The following is a 14,665-nucleotide window of genomic DNA, read 5'->3' as shown; positions in this document are numbered from 1 at the left end:
CGTCACAGACTGGTCCTCCCTGGCTACCTGACCTCACCTCCAGCACAGACTGGTCTTCCCTGGCAGCCTGATCTCACCTCCATCACAGACTGGTCTTCCCTGGCTGCCTGACCTCACCTCCATCACAGACTGGTCTTCCCTGGCTGCCTGACCTCAGCTCCATCACAGACTGGTCTTCCCAGACTGCCTGACGTCACCTCCATCACAGACTGGTCTTCCCAGACTGCCTGACGTCACCTCCATCAGGCAGCTTTCACACACACTCAGCACACTGAGACCCCGTCACCATCTGATCCTCCTAAGATGAGGCATGACAAAGATTCACCTCGGTGTACATTTTTACATTACATTATCCAAGAATTGAACCAACGGTTCAATAATGAAATGACCATTATTCTCATATTCCAGACTGTAGCTTTGAGCTTAATCTGCTGTCTTGTAATTATTGTAGGTCTACCCATTAGTTCAAGATGAAACTTTGGATCAATCACGAATATTGTTAATATACTGCGAAATTCACCTGAGCTCCATAGACTGGTCTTCCCTGGCTGTCTGACCGCACCTCCAGCACAGACTGGTCTTCCCAGGCTGTCTGACACTGCTGGGACTCCTGTCACCATCTGATCCTGCTAAGACATGAGGAGCATAGTCTTGTGTACTGACTGTTCACCATGACAGTGAAGCCCGTAGAGCTGTTTATATTGTGTCAGTGTGAAAACTAACGAATTAGCTAGGGTAACTAACAGATCAATAACTTTACATTCCTATACAGACTAATAAAAACTCACATTGCACAATTTTTTTTTTATTTGGCCGCTGGTTTCATCATTTCATTCAGGTCTAGTGTGATGGAGGCAAAAATAATTGCTAACATTAGTCAACTTTTGGCCAGCTCTCTCTAATGGCACATCAACTGGCAAAATCTAGCCAAGTTAATTTACTTCTGTTGAAATGGGAGAAAAAAAGGCTACAAAATATTTCCATATAAACAACAGCTGTTAGATAGCAATATGAGCTGGCTATTATTACTATCTGACAGATAGCTAGAGGCTAGAAGTGACCTGGATGTGGTAGCTACTAGCTTGCTTATTCATTCACCTCAGTCAAAATGAGATGAAACGTTAGTTAACGTTACATGTTAGTTACAATACTAGCTCTGCACTGCGAATAAAAAACAGTTCGTTTTTTTTGTTTGTTAACTTAAACAGATTGCAAAACAGCTGGAAAGAAATGTTTGATGTACCGATTCCATGGCACAGGGTGTATGAGTTGATACATAAAACAACGCAAGATTCAAGACTTCATGCTTTTCAGATAAAATGATTGTACAGAATTCTTGCCACCAACAAAATGTTGAAAATTTGGGGCATACAATCATCGCAGGTCTTTGTGCTGGTATTACCCTCAGGTAGCCTGTTTCTGGTCTCAGGTTCAGGAATGACGGAAAAAGCATTCATCTAAAATCGACCCTAGAAATAACGTTGTTGGGAGATTTTGTAGAACTGGAGACAAGTGGGAGTGAAGTTGCTTGGCGGGGGGTAGAATGACGCTCGAAGATAAAAGTAAAAATAATGTCCAAAGAAACAAACAATACAAAAAGTTGAAACTGCAAAGGAACGTTGTTACATCCAGCCTGTTTGCCTGAGGCTGATGCCACGCAAGCGCTTGCATACACACACACACACACACACACACACACACACACACACACACACACACACACACACACACACACACACACACTGGCATTCAAACGGACACACACACACACACACACACACACACACACACACACACACACACACACACACACACACACTGGCATTCAAACGGACACACACACACACACACACACACAAACTCTTGAATGGTTGAGGGGCAGCTCTTGGGGGGAACTGTGGGGGGGATCTTGGATGGTTGGTGGCCTGGTGGTTGAGAGCATTAAGCTGGTGACCGAGAAGTTGCTGGTTCGGGTCCCCGAATCGACTGGGTGGGGGTTCTGTTGATGTGTCCTTGGGCGGGATGCTTGACCCTGGTTGCTCCTGTGGGTCGCTCTGGATGGGATTGTTTCTAGATGACTGAATGTATATGTTGAGCTGCTTCACTGCAGGTAGATTGTATGTCTTAAAATTCAATAAAATATATATATATATTATCAAACAAAACAAATATTGATTGGATGGATGAATTGCTTTGGTCTAATAGGTAATCAATTGGAGAGAGAGAGAGTGAGAGGGAGAGAGAGGGAGAGGGAGAGAGAGGGAGAGGGAGAGAGAGAGATGGAGGAACATTTAGAATTGTAAATAGAGTTCTCCTCCTCTGTGTCGTAGGTGGTTGCTGCAGCATGTGATCTGGACCACTATCCCCTATATATCCCAGCTGGACCACTATCCCCTATATATCCCAGCTGGACCACTATCCCCTATATATCCCAGCTGGACCACTATCCCCTATATATCCCATCTGGACCACTATCCCCTATATATCCCAGCTGGACCATTAGTATCACATACATTATCTGGCACATTTAAATGAAGGGAAACTCAGCCAATTTAGGCAGGACATTTATTTTCAGTTGGAAAAATAAAGATATCATTCTTTATTAATATGATTGTTTTCCTCCCTCCCTCTGCCTCCTCTCTGTAATAATAACATTGAGATGTGTGACCCAGGGTGCATTAATATGGGGCGTTATGGAGAACGGCCTTTTAGGGGCGTATATCACAATATAACAGCCCATAACTCATACAGCGGTCTTCGGGAGGGTGTGTACATATATCACACACAAACACACACCGAAACGCACTCACATTCTCCTACTAATACACACACGTGCACAAACTCTGTCATAATAAATGACAGTTGAAGAATAACAGGGGAAGAGGATGGACTTCTGGGGGAGTTAACATCTCAATCTGTTTGTCCTGTTTAAAATTCATACATCCTTCACACGGAAGTGTCCACATGATAGTGGGAAGAAGACATATCTGTGTGTGTGTGTTTGTGTGTGTGTAGAGTTTGGGGGAGATTGTTTTACAGGGGAGGAACAGACCTAATTATGAACTCATACATCAACTGGAGAGAGGAGGGTCCGAGCCGAGCGACCTCTACTGACGATAAACACATAAACCGCAACAGTGTCACAGCGAAATGCGGCCGTGGTTACCACTTTACCAGACGACACAGGACAGTGTGTGTGTGTGTGTGTGTGTGTGTGTGTGTGTGTGTGTGTGTGTGTGTGGGTGTGTGTGTCTCCTACAGGAACTGCAAGATTGAGAGTGTATCACAGCTCTGTTTATGTAGAGAACTAGAGGCACTGTTGTTTCACTGTCTCAGAGCTCATTCATCACTGAGAGAGGTTCTGGATACACAGTAGCATAGAAACTGACAAACTGAGCTTCTCCTGTTCAACACCCTGCTGTTTTATAAAGTGTTTATACTGGACCTCCTGCACCCAGCTACTGTCAACCAATCAGGTTAATGCAGAGCTATATGGAGCCCTCCACACTCTTACAAAGGTTTAACCTTTATTTAACCTTTATTTAACCTTCATTTATTAACCTTTATTTAACTAGGCAAGTCAGTTAAGAACAAATTATTATTTACAATGACGGCATACCAAAAAGGCAAAAGGCCTCCTGCGGGGACGGGGGCTGGGATTAAAACTATAAATTAATGAAATAAAAATATAGGATTAAACACACGTCACGACAAGAGAGACAACACAACACTACATAAAGAGAGACACCACAACACTACATAAAGAGAGACACCACAACACTACATAAAGAGAGACTCCACGACACTACATAAAGAGAGACTCCACGACACTACATAAAGAGAGACAACACAACACTACATAAAGAGAGACACCACAACACTACATAAAGAGAGACACCACAACACTACATGAAGAGAGACACCACAACACTACATAAAGAGAGACTCCACAACACTACATAAAGAGTCAACACTACATAAAGAGAGAAACCACAACACTACATAGAGACACTACAACACTACATAAAGAGAGACACCACAAAACTACATAAAGAGAGACACTACAACACTACATAAAGAGAGACACCACAACACTACATAAAGAGAGACACTACAACACTACATAAAGAGAGACACCACAACACTACATAAAGAGAGACACCACAACACTACATAAAGAGAGACACCACAACACTACATAAAGAGAGACACCACAACACTACATAAAGAGAGACACCACAACACTACATAAAGAGAGACACCACAGCACTACACAAAGAGAGACTCCACGACACTACATAAAGACACCACAACACTACATAAAGAGAGACACCACAACACTACATAAAGAGAGACACCACAACACTACATAAAGAGTCAACACTACATAAAGAGAGACACCACAACACTACATAAAGAGAGACACCACAACACTACATAAAGAGAGACACTACAACACTACATAAAGAGAGACACCACAACACTACATAAAGAGAGACACCACAACACTACATAAAGAGAGACTCCACGACACTACATAAAGAGAGACACTACAACACTACATAAAGAGAGACACCACAACACTACATAAAGAGAGACACTACAACACTACATAAAGAGAGACACCACAACACTACATAAAGAGAGACTCCACGACACTACATAAAGAGAGACAATACAACACTACATAAAGAGAGACACTACAACACTACATAAAGAGAGACACCACAACACTACATAAAGAGAGACACTACAACACTACATAGAGAGAGACACCACAACACTACATAAAGAGAGACTCCACGACACTACATAAAGAGTCAACACTACATAAAGAGAGACTCCACAACACTACATAAAGAGAGACACTACAACACTACATAAAGAGAGACTCCACAACACTACATAAAGAGAGACACTACAACACTACATAAAGAGAGACACCACAACACTACATAAAGAGAGACAATACAACACTACATAAAGAGAGACACCACAACACTACATAAAGAGAGACACCACAACACTACATAAAGAGAGACTCCACGACACTACATAAAGAGAGACACTACAACACTACATAAAGAGAGACACCACAACACTACATAAAGAGACAACACTACATAAAGAGAGACACCACAACACTACATAAAGAGAGACACCACAACACTACATAAAGAGAAACACCACAACACTACATAAAGAGAGACACCACAACACTACATAAAGAGAGACACCACAACACTACATAAAGAGAGACACCACAACACTACATGAAGAGAAACACCACAACACTACATAAAGAGAGACACCACAACACTACATAAAGAGAGACACCACAACACTACATAAAGAGAGACACCACAACACTACATGAAGAGAGACACCACAACAATACATAAAGAGAGACACCACAACACTACATAAAGAGAGACTCCACGACACTACATAAAGACACCACAACACTACATAAAGAGTCAACACTACATAAAGAGAGACACCACAACACTATATAAAGAGAGACACCACAACACTACATAAAGAGAGACACTACAACACTACAAAAAGAGAGACACCACAACACTACATAAAGAGAGTCACCACAACACTACATAAAGAGAGACTCCACGACACTACATAAAGAGAGACACTACAACACTACATAAAGAGAGACACCACAACACTACATAAAGAGAGAAACCACAACACTACATAAAGAGAGACACCACAACACTACATAAAGAGAGACTCCACGACACTACATAAAGAGAGACACTACAACACTACATAAAGAGAGACACCACAACACTACATAAAGAGAGACACTACAACACTACATAAAGAGAGACACCACAACACTACATAAAGAGAGACTCCACGACACTACATAAAGAGAGACAATACAACACTACATAAAGAGAGACACTACAACACTACATAAAGAGAGACACCACAACACTACATAAAGAGAGACCCTACAACACTACACAAAGAGAGACACCACAACACTACATAAAGAGAGACACCACAACACTACATAAAGAGAGACTCCACGACACTACATAAAGAGTCAACACTACATAAAGAGAGACACTACAACACTACATAAAGAGAGACTCCACAACACTACATAAAGAGAGACACTACAACACTACATAAAGAGAGACACCACAACACTACATAAAGAGAGACAATACAACACTACATAAAGAGAGACACCACAACACTACATAAAGAGAGACACCACAACACTACATAAAGAGAGACTCCACGACACTACATAAAGAGAGACACTACAACACTACATAAAGAGAGACACCACAACACTACATAAAGAGACAACACTACATAAAGAGAGACACCACAACACTACATAAAGAGAAACCCCACAACACTACATAAAGAGAGACACTACAACACTACATAAAGAGAGACACCACAACACTACATAAAGAGAGACACCACAACACTACATGAAGAGAGACACCACAACACTACATAAAGAGAGACACCACAACACTACATAAAGAGAGACTCCACGACACTACATAAAGACACCACAACACTACATAAAGAGTCAACACTACATAAAGAGAGACACCACAACACTATATAAAGAGAGACACCACAACACTACATAAAGAGAGACACTACAACACTACAAAAAGAGAGACACCACAACACTACATAAAGAGAGACACCACAACACTACATAAAGAGAGACTCCACGACACTACATAAAGAGAGACACTACAACACTACATAAAGAGAGACACCACAACACTACATAAAGAGAGACACCACAACACTACATAAAGAGAGACTCCACGACACTACATAAAGAGAGACACTACAACACTACATAAAGAGAGACACCACAACACTACATAAAGAGACAACACTACATAAAGAGAGACACCACAACACTACATAAAGAGAAACCCCACAACACTACATAAAGAGAGACACTACAACACTACATAAAGAGAGACACCACAACACTACATAAAGAGAGACACCACAACACTACATGAAGAGAGACACCACAACACTACATAAAGAGAGACACCACAACACTACATAAAGAGAGACTCCACGACACTACATAAAGACACCACAACACTACATAAAGAGTCAACACTACATAAAGAGAGACACCACAACACTATATAAAGAGAGACACCACAACACTACATAAAGAGAGACACTACAACACTACAAAAAGAGAGACACCACAACACTACATAAAGAGAGACACCACGACACTACATAAAGAGAGACTCCACGACACTACATAAAGAGAGACACTACAACACTACATAAAGAGAGACACCACAACACTACATAAAGAGAGACACTCCAACACTACATAAAGAGAGACACCACAACACTACATAAAGAGAGACTCCACGACACTACAAAAAGAGAGACACTACAACACTACATAAAGAGAGACACTACAACACTACATAAAGAGAGACACTACAACACTACATAAAGAGAGACACCACAACACTACATAAAGAGAGACACCACAACACTACATAAAGAGAGACTCCACGACACTACATAAAGAGAGACTCCACGACACTACATAAAGAGTCAACACTACATAAAGAGAGACACTACAACACTACATAAAGAGAGACTCCACAACACTACATAAAGAGAGACTCCACAACACTACATAAAGAGAGACACTACAACACTACATAAAGAGAGACACCACAACACTACATAAAGAGAGACACCACAACACTACATAAAGAGAGACTCCACGACACTACATAAAGAGTCAACACTACATAAAGAGAGACACTACAACACTACAAAAAGAGAGACACCACAACACTACATAAAGAGAGACACCACAACACTACATAAAGAGAGACTCCACGACACTACATAAAGAGAGACACTACAACACTACATAAAGAGAGACACCACAACACTACATAAAGAGAGACACTCCAACACTACATAAAGAGAGACACCACAACACTACATAAAGAGAGACTCCACGACACTACAAAAAGAGAGACACTACAACACTACATAAAGAGAGACACTACAACACTACATAAAGAGAGACACTACAACACTACATAAAGAGAGACACCACAACACTACATAAAGAGAGACACCACAACACTACATAAAGAGAGACTCCACGACACTACATAAAGAGTCAACACTACATAAAGAGAGACACCACAACACTACATGAAGAGAGACTCCACAACACTACATAAAGAGAGACACTACAACACTACATAAAGAGAGACTCCACAACACTACATAAAGAGAGACTCCACAACACTACATAAAGAGAGACACTACAACACTACATAAAGAGAGACACCACAACACTACATAAAGAGAGACACCACAACACTACATAAAGAGAGACTCCACGACACTACATAAAGAGTCAACACTACATAAAGAGAGACACCACAACACTACATAAAGAGAGACTCCACAACACTACATAAAGAGAGACACTACAACACTAAAAAAAGAGAGACACCACAACACTACATAAAGAGAGACACTACAACACTACATAAAGAGAGACACCACAACACTACATAAAGAGAGACACCACAACACTACATAAAGAGAGACTCCACGACACTACATAAAGAGAGACACTAAAACACTACATAAAGAGAGACACCACAACACTACATAAAGAGACAACACTACATAAAGAGAGACACCACAACACTACATAAAGAGAGACACCACAACACTACATAAAGAGAGACACTACAAAACTACATAAAGAGAGACACCACAACACTACATAAAGAGAGACACCACAACACTACATAAAGAGAGACACCACAACACTACATAAAGAGAGACACCACAACACTACATAAAGAGAGACTCCACGACACTACATAAAGACACCACAACACTACATAAAGAGTCAACACTACATAAAGAGAGACACCACAACACTACATAAAGAGAGACACCACAACACTACATAAAGAGAGACACTACAACACTACATAAAGAGAGACACCACAACACTACATAAAGAGAGACACCACAACACTACATAAAGAGAGACTCCACGACACTACATAAAGAGAGACACTACAACACTACATAAAGAGAGACACCACAACACTACATAAAGAGAGACACTCCAACACTACATAAAGAGAGACACCACAACACTACATAAAGAGAGACTCCACAACACTACAAAAAGAGAGACACTACAACACTACATAAAGAGAGACACTACAACACTACATAAAGAGAGACACCACAACACTACATAAAGAGAGACACTACAACACTACATAAAGAGAGACACCACAACACTACATAAAGAGAGACACCACAACACTACATAAAGAGAGACTCCACGACACTACATAAAGAGAGACACTACAACACTACATAAAGAGAGACACCACAACACTACATAAAGAGACAACACTACATAAAGAGAGACACCACAACACTACATAAAGAGAGACACCACAACACTACATAAAGAGAGACACTACAACACTACATAAAGAGAGACAGCACAACACTACATAAAGAGAGACACCACAACACTACATGAAGAGAGACACCACAACACTACATAAAGAGAGACACCACAACACTACATAAAGAGAGACTCCACGACACTACATAAAGACACCACAACACTACATAAAGAGTCAACACTACATAAAGAGAGACGCCACAACACTACATAAAGAGAGACACCACAACACTACATAAAGAGAGACACTACAACACTACATAAAGAGAGACACCACAACACTACATAAAGAGAGACACCACAACACTACATAAAGAGAGACTCCACGACACTATATAAAGAGAGACACTACAACACTACATAAAGAGAGACACCACAACACTACATAGAGACACTCCAACACTACATAAAGAGAGACACCACAACACTACATAAAGAGAGACTCCACGACACTACAAAAAGAGAGACACTACAACACTACATAAAGAGAGACACTACAACACTACATAAAGAGAGACACCACAACACTACATAAAGAGAGACACTACAACACTACATAAAGAGAGACACCACAACACTACATAAAGAGAGACACCACAACACTACATAAAGAGAGACTCCACGACACTACATAAAGAGTCAACACTACATAAAGAGAGACAACACAACACTACATAAAGAGAGACTCCACAACACTACATAAAGAGAGCACAACACTACATAAAGAGCAACACTACATAAAGAGAGACCCACACACTACATAAGAGAGACACCACAACACTACATAAAGAGAGACTCCACGACACTACATAAAGAGAGACACTACAACACTACATAAAGAGAGACACTACAACTCTACATAAAGAGAGACGCCACGACACTACATAAAGAGAGACAACACAACACTACATAGAGACACCACAACACTACATAAAGAGAGACACTACAACACTACATAAAGAGAGACACTACAACACTACATAAAGAGAGACACCACAACACTACATAAAGAGAGACACCACAACACTACATAAAGAGAGACACTACAACACTACATAAAGAGAGACACCACAACACTACATAAAGAGAGACACTACAACACTACATAAAGAGAGACACCACAACACTACATAAAGAGAGACACCACAACACTACATAAAGAGAGACTCCACGACACTACATAAAGAGAGACACTACAACACTACATAAAGAGAGACACCACAACACTACATAAAGAGACAACACTACATAAAGAGAGACACCACAACACTACATAAAGAGAGACACCACAACACTACATAAAGAGAGACACTACAACACTACATAAATAGAGACAGCACAACACTACATAAAGAGAGACACCACAACACTACATGAAGAGAGACACCACAACACTACATAAAGAGAGACTCCACGACACTACATAAAGACACCACAACACTACATAAAGAGTCAACACTACATAAAGAGAGACGCCACAACACTACATAAAGAGAGACACCACAACACTACATAAAGAGAGACACTACAACACTACATAAAGAGAGACACCACAACACTACATAAAGAGAGACACCACAACACTACATAAAGAGAGACTCCACGACACTATATAAAGAGAGACACTACAACACTACATAAAGAGAGACACCACAACACTACATAGAGACACTCCAACACTACATAAAGAGAGACACCACAACACTACATAAAGAGAGACACTACAACACTACATAAAGAGAGACACTACAACACTACATAAAGAGAGACACCACAACACTACATAAAGAGAGACACCACAACACTACATAAAGAGAAACACTACAACACTACATAAAGAGAGACACTACAACACTACATAAAGAGAGACACCACAACACTACATAAAGAGAGACACTACAACACTACATAAAGAGAGACACTACAACACTACATAAAGAGAGACACTACAACACTACATAAAGAGAGACACCACAACACTACATAAAGAGAGACTCCACAACACTACATAAAGAGAGACTACACAACGCTACATAAAGAGAGACTCCACAACACTACATAAAGAGAGACTCCACGACACTACATAAAGAGTCAACACTACATAAAGAGAGACTCCACAACACTACATAAAGAGAGACTCCACAACACTACATAAAGAGAGACACCACAACACTACATATAGAGAGACACCACAACACTACATAAAGAGAGACACTACAACACTACATAAAGAGAGACAGCACAACACTACATAAAGAGAGACACCACAACACTACATGAAGAGAGACACCACAACACTACATAAAGAGAGACACCACAACACTACATAAAGAGAGACTCCACGACACTACATAAAGACACCACAACACTACATAAAGAGTCAACACTACATAAAGAGAGACGCCACAACACTACATAAAGAGAGACACCACAACACTACATAAAGAGAGACACTACAACACTACATAAAGAGAGACACCACAACACTACATAAAGAGAGACACCACAACACTACATAAAGAGAGACTCCACGACACTACATAAAGAGAGACACTACAACACTACATAAAGAGAGACACCACAACACTACATAGAGACACTCCAACACTACATAAAGAGAGACACCACAACACTACATAAAGAGAGACTCCACGACACTACAAAAAGAGAGACACTACAACACTACATAAAGAGAGACACTACAACACTACATAAAGAGAGACACCACAACACTACATAAAGAGAGACACTACAACACTACATAAAGAGAGACACCACAACACTACATAAAGAGAGACACCACAACACTACATAAAGAGAGACTCCACGACACTACATAAAGAGTCAACACTACATAAAGAGAGACAACACAACACTACATAAAGAGAGACTCCACAACACTACATAAAGAGAGACACTACAACACTACATAAAGAGAGACACCACAACACTACATAAAGAGAGACTCCACGACACTACATAATGAGAGACACCACAACACTACATAGAGACACCACAACACTTCATAGAGACTCCACAACACTACATAGAGACGCCACAACACTACATAAAGAGAGACTCCACAACACTACATAAAGAGAGACACTACAACACTACATAAAGAGAGACACCACCACAACACTACATAAAGAGAGACTCCACGACACTACATAAAGAGAGACACTACAACACTACATAAAGAGAGACACTACAACTCTACATAAAGAGAGACGCCACAACACTACATAAAGAGAGACAACACAACACTACATAGAGACACCACAACACTACATAAAGAGAGACACTACAACACTACATAAAGAGAGACACTACAACACTACATAAAGAGAGACACTACAACACTACATAAAGAGAGACACCACAACACTACATAAAGAGAGACTCCACAACACTACATAAAGAGAGACACTACAACACTACATAAAGAGAGACACCACAACGCTACATAAAGAGAGACTCCACAACACTACATAAAGAGAGACTCCACGACACTACATAAAGAGTCAACACTACATAAAGAGAGACTCCACAACACTACATAAAGAGAGACTCCACAACACTACATAAAGAGAGACACCACAACACTACATAAAGAGAGACACTACAACACTACATAAAGAGAGACTCCACAACACTACATAAAGAGAGACTCCACAACACTACATAAAGAGTCAACACTACATAAAGAGAGAAACCACAACACTACATATAGAGAGACAACACAACACTACATAAAGAGAGACACTACAACACTACATAAAGAGAGACTCCACAACACTACATAAAGAGAGACACTACAACACTACATAAAGAGAGACACCACAACACTACATAAAGAGAGACACTACAACACTACATAAAGAGAGACCTAAGACAACAACATAACATGGCAGCAACACATGACAACACAGCAAGGTAGCAACACATGACAACAACATGGTAGCAACACAACATGGCAGCAGCACAACATGGCAGCAGCACAAAACATGGTACAAACATTATTCGGGCACAGACAACAGCACAAAGGGCAAGAAGGTAGAGACAACAATACATCATGCGAAGCAGTCACAACTGTCAGTAAGAGTGTCCATGATTGAGTCTTTGAATGAGGAGGGGAGGAGAGAGAGAGAGGATGAACATTGAGAAATGGAGGGAGAACATTAGGAGGATTTTAATAATAAAGTAGCACTTTTTTTAATTGAATTTCCATTTTCCCCCAACAATGTCTGAAAGTCTCGTGCACATTCAGTTTGTTCTTCATTTCATGCACCTTGGTTGAGCGGAGAGGTAACAGCAGAAACAGCAGTAACATACCTCTGTCCTTTATCTGTGGAGCAGAATGAAGCAGTAACATACCTCTGTCTTTTATCTGTGGAGCAGAATGAAGCAGCAGCTTAACTCTATTCTTTATCTGTGGAGCAGAATGAAGCAGCAGCATAACTCTATTCTTTATCTGTGGAGCAGTATGAAGCAGCAGCTTAACTCTATTCTTTATCTGTGGAGCAGAATGAAGCAGCAGCTTAACTCTATTCTTTATCTGTGGAGCAGAATGAAGCAGCAGCTTAACTCTATTATTTATTTGTGGAGCAGAATGAAGCAGCAGCATAACTCTATTATTTATTTGTGGAGCAGAATGAAGCAGCAGCATAACTCTATTCTTTATTTGTGGAGCAGAATGAAGCAGCAGCATAACTCTATTGTTTATCTGTGGAGCAGAATGAAGCAGCAGCAGAACTCTATTCTTTATCTGTGGAGCAGAATGAAGCAGCAGAAGAACTCTATTCTTTGTCTGTGGAGCAGAATGAAGCAGCAGCAGAACTCTATTCTTTATCTGTGGAGCAGAATGAAGCAGCAGCAGACGCATGCAGTTTACAGACAGTGGCTCCAGTATAATGGACACAGGCTTGCTGAACTTACACACTACTTCTTCCAGAGTGTTTGTCCTGTGTTAAGCTGGGGCTTGTTTAAAGCTCCTAAATCAAATAAGATTCCCTCTTCTCTTCTGGCTGGTTCTAAGTGTTCCTGAACAGTCAGGCTCGTACCCTGAATCTCAACATCCAGCGTGCACACACACACACACACACACACACACACACACACACACACACACACACACACACACAC

The sequence above is a fragment of the Salmo salar genome, chromosome 20 (genome assembly GCF_965601325.2).
Source record: "Salmo salar chromosome 20, fSalSal1, whole genome shotgun sequence".
Taxonomy (NCBI): Eukaryota; Metazoa; Chordata; class Actinopteri; order Salmoniformes; family Salmonidae; genus Salmo; species Salmo salar.
This window is presented reverse-complemented; position numbering follows the sequence as displayed.